This window comes from Arachis ipaensis, chromosome B09 (genome assembly GCF_000816755.2).
Source record: "Arachis ipaensis cultivar K30076 chromosome B09, Araip1.1, whole genome shotgun sequence".
NCBI classification, from domain to species: Eukaryota; Viridiplantae; Streptophyta; class Magnoliopsida; order Fabales; family Fabaceae; genus Arachis; species Arachis ipaensis.
In genome coordinates, this window is record NC_029793.2 from 90,627,667 (window position 1) to 90,632,214 (window position 4,548).

General features: G+C 29.0%; 1 protein-coding gene across 1 annotated transcript in view; it reads right to left on the bottom strand.

The window, feature by feature from the left end:
- The window catches only part of LOC110266884 (serine/threonine-protein phosphatase 7 long form homolog), a 6,483-nt gene that overhangs the window by 1,670 nt on the left and 265 nt on the right, over positions 1–4,548 (bottom strand). The gene's annotated exons all lie outside the window — the stretch shown is intronic.

Consider the following 4,548-nt stretch of genomic DNA (forward strand, 5'->3'; position numbering starts at 1 on the left):
AAAAATATATTGTTGAATTATTATACTAAAAAAATTAAATTGATAATTAAAATATTAACAAAAAATAATAAATTTTATTGATTTTTATTTTTTTAAAATAATATTGTTTGGATCTAGATTTGATTCTGGTTTCGATGTCTAATTAATAACTTAAACTTTTAAGTAACATTATGAAGAAATTATCCAAATTAAACTGAAGATCAAATAATTTATTATGCTCTTTGTTCTTTAGAGTGAGTGTACAAAATTAGTCAAAGAAAGAGAAAATTCTTTATATTTTAGCCTAGAGTAGTTAAAGTCCAAGCTCTCTCAATAGAGAATATATACCATTTTTTCAAGGCCATACACCGAGAGATAAGAAAAGAGAAAGGGTTCTATTTCTATAATATATTTCCAATTATAGGTGGGTCTCAAAATTGGCACCCCATGTGCATTAGACATTCGTTATAACCGGTTAGGAGGTATATTATTATAATAAAGTCCATAAATAAAAATCAAATTAACAATACTTTCCCCTTCAACAAGGCTTTAGTCCAACCGACACAAAAAGCTTAATTAGGGTTTAATTAGTAGGATTAACTGTTATTTGACATTTAATTAGTCTACATCCAAGATTTTTTAGCCTAATAAGTGTCTGTTTTTTTACAATAATAATAATAATAATAATTTTTTGGATCATATTCCGTTATTAAACTCATATGGTTTCATCCTAAAACCTAAGGATATTCATGGATTAGATTCAATCCATATAAACGCAATATTTATCTGAATCCGATTCAAAAATTGTAGATATGATCTAATCTGCACACTAATAAAATTGAATTACAAATTTTAGGTAAATATCTACATATGTAAGCCGTATATCTGATCTATAGATCTGTAAAATAAATAAATAAATAAATATTTTTATTATGTTTTATTTTAATTAATAATTATTATATATGTTGTATTATTTTATTTTTATTACTTAAAAAATATATGTTTAATAATATTCAAGGAATAAACATATTTAAAAGAATGAAAATAAATTTTTTATTTATATTTTTAATAAAAATAAACTTTTTAAAATATTTTTATATTTTGTGAATATATCTAATATTCAATCTAATTTGATCCACAAATTTGTGGATCGAATAGATCCGAGCCTAAAAACGAAGATATTAGATCTAATCTATCTAATGATTTTAGCACAGATTGAATCGAGATTTTAGCCATATCTAATCGAATTCATATTCACCCTATTTACATCCCTTACTTAATGGTTTTGAATATTATCTTAAGCAATTAGTTAGTATTATTTTATAACGATAAATTTGTTAAAAAAAAAGAATTGCAAAATATTTTGAGCAATACACAAATTAAGTTACATGCCCCACTACTTATTAGAAGATATTATAATTAAGAATAATGATTAAGAATTCTAATTTATTTTTTAATTATTTTTTTAATGTTTAAATAAAGAGAAAATGACAAATAAATTTTTGACTTTTTGATCCGTGGACATTTATTTTTAAAAATTTAAAAATATATTTAAGTTCCTAACTTTCTCAAAATCTAGACACATTTATCTCTATTATTCACTTGAATTTGTCAGGCCTAACGAAAAATCAAACCTGATTTCTATTATACTGATTTGGCTAATGTGAATGCTCACGTAGGAGAATTTTTAAAATGGAACAAATTAAACTCAGAAATTGATATGTTCAGATTTTGAAGAGGTCAAAAACCTAAATGTATTTTTAAATTCTCAGAAACTTAAATATTCGTAGACAAAAAAATCAGGGATCAATTTGTCATTTTTTCCTAAATAAATAAAACTTTAAATTTGTATGGTAATGGACAATGGTGACTATATTGACTCATGACTAGTGACTAGTAAGATATCAATTAAATGTACAAAGCATGCTCTCAAATATGTTTATTATTGTTAGGTGGGCTATGCTAGGCCCAATTTAGCTTCACGTTGTTCCGAATTCCTAATTGATTCTTGAACCTTAGCCAATCCACGCAAGTTGGGAATAATTTGAATGCATGTACCTTAACTCTTTGTAACTAATTAACTATACATAGATGAATTGATTGTATGCTTAAATTTTATATATAGTTTTAATGTTTTGTTTAATAGCTTTGGTTTGTGTATCTTAGCTTTTTTGTCTTGAAATTTTAAATCTCCTATGGTACTGTCTTGGATAGATTTCATAGACATAAGGCTAACCTTGTCATAATAGACGATTTAAAGGAAAATTATAAAACGAAGAAGTCAATAAACAATAACCTTGCAGTGTTTGTTTATGTTCATTAGATCACCTGCAATTTCTTTTCAGTAATGTGTCTTATCTTAGCAAGATACTAACCACCATCTTGGACTTTCTTCCTTCATAAATCATAAATAATAAAAAATCAATTATGTACAATTACAAGCTGCATGATTGCATCCATTCGTATTTTTTTTCAAAGAAAGAAAAATGAGAGATTAGCTTAATATCTTGTTGCCACTTATGATATTAATTATTTTATTAACTCTATTCATATTTATTTGTGAGCTCAACCATTTCGATACATGCCAAAGTATTGAGATTAGGATAAACTAAATATTGATACTTTTTTTTTGTATTTCTCATTTCGACAGGCCAAAAACTAGTCTCTCACGGATTGGAGCTTTATTTAAGAGTTTATTGTTGGCCAATAAATTGTTGCATACATACTTGCTTAAACAGACTAATAAATTAACTATTAAATCAATCTAGCTTAGTTTAAATATTGATACCTTTGTTACACAGTCACAAGAACTACTGACGAAGATTTTGGAACTTTGGAAGTTGGAACTACCAAGATCCAGTCAACAAAAATAAATCAGCCATTATGGGCTTGATTATGGGTAAAGGCTTAGGAGAGAACCCATTCTCTTTTCTATATCTCAAACTAAAAAATGATAAAACGATAAAAATGAACAAACTTTTCTCAGTTTGTCTCGTGAAAAGTAGGGTATGCCAGCCCAAAAAAATAGGGTGTCCAATGCCGGAGGTAATTACTAACTCCTTCTACGTATATAAAAAAAAATAAATAACCTCCTCCTACTGGTGGAGTTCCCTTTTAGTTTAGGATAATTACTAGGAAGATTCTACGGTAAAATTTCTCCGCATGTGCTCAAGAAGCGTGGCACTAGAGAAGAGACAACACGTGTTAGCCTTGTTTCTATACTTTTAGACAAGTTTTATGTTAAAATTTGTCAACGTTATGAATGCTAATTATATTGGTTTAATTTATTTTTAATGTGATAATTTATTTGTTAGGTTTTATTGGTTTTGAAAAATTTTGACCGTTTTAAATTTTTTGTAAATATTATCCATCACATAGAAATTGGTCCATAAAATAATAAATTAAAACAACAATAATATCCTTCTAAATTAATAATAAAAAAAGAAAGAGTTTAACTTTTGTAATAAAATTGTGAAAGAATAGAAAAATAAAAGAATTATGAAAGAAAAAGATGAAGAAATTTTATTGATTGTTGATTGAATGAAAATGTAAACTATAAAGGTAAAACTAAGTATATATAGAGTATTGGCCTATGAAAGATAAAATTAGATAAAGATAAGATATAGATAAAGATAGAGATAACTATAAGATAAGATAAAGACTAAATTATAATTTAATTTGTATATTCTGTTGGGCTGAATTTGTGGGCCGTGAGACGTCTTTATTGTTGTCATGGGCTAAGGTGGAAGAGTGGTTTAATACGCCCCCGCAAGCTGGAGGATGAAAGATGTCAAGAACACTAAGCTTATTCAGATTAAGATGGAAGGGTTGAGGAGACAAAGGTTTGGTGAAGATGTCAGCTAGTTGCCCAGAAGAGGGAATTGGGAGAAGTTTCATCACTCCAGCTTGAGCTTTTTGTCGAACCAAGTGACAATCAACCTCTAAATGTTTGGTCCGTTCATGAAAAACCGGGTTAGCAGCAATATGAAGAGCACTCTGATTATCACAATATAAAACTGGTGGGCGGATAGGAGAGATGCGTAAAAATTGTAACACATTTAATATCCATTGAAGTTCACAAGTTGTGTTGGCAAGTGCACGATATTCTGCTTCCGTGAATGAGCGGGCAACGGTGGTTTGTTTCTTGGTCTTCCAAGAGACTAAAGAACTGCCTAAGAAAAAACAATAACCTGTTAAAAATTGCCGAGTGTCAGGACATCCGGCCCAATCAGAGTCATTGAAGTCGAGAAGCTGAATTTCTGATTCCCTTGGAAAGAAAAGTCCTTTGCCGGGACTAGTTTTCAGATATCGTAACACATGCTTGGCAGCTTGAAGATGAGATTCAGTAGGAGATGCCATGAATTGACTTAATTGTTGAGTGGCATACATGATGTCCGGTCGAGTAGTGGTGAGATAGATAAGACGGCCAACCAAACGACGATATACAAAAGGGTCGGATAGCAAGGGACTTTTGTCTTGATATAGTCTTGTGGTACTATCCATTGGAACAGAGGCAGGTTTAGCACCTAATAAACCAGAATCCTCCAAAAGATCAAGACAATATTTTCT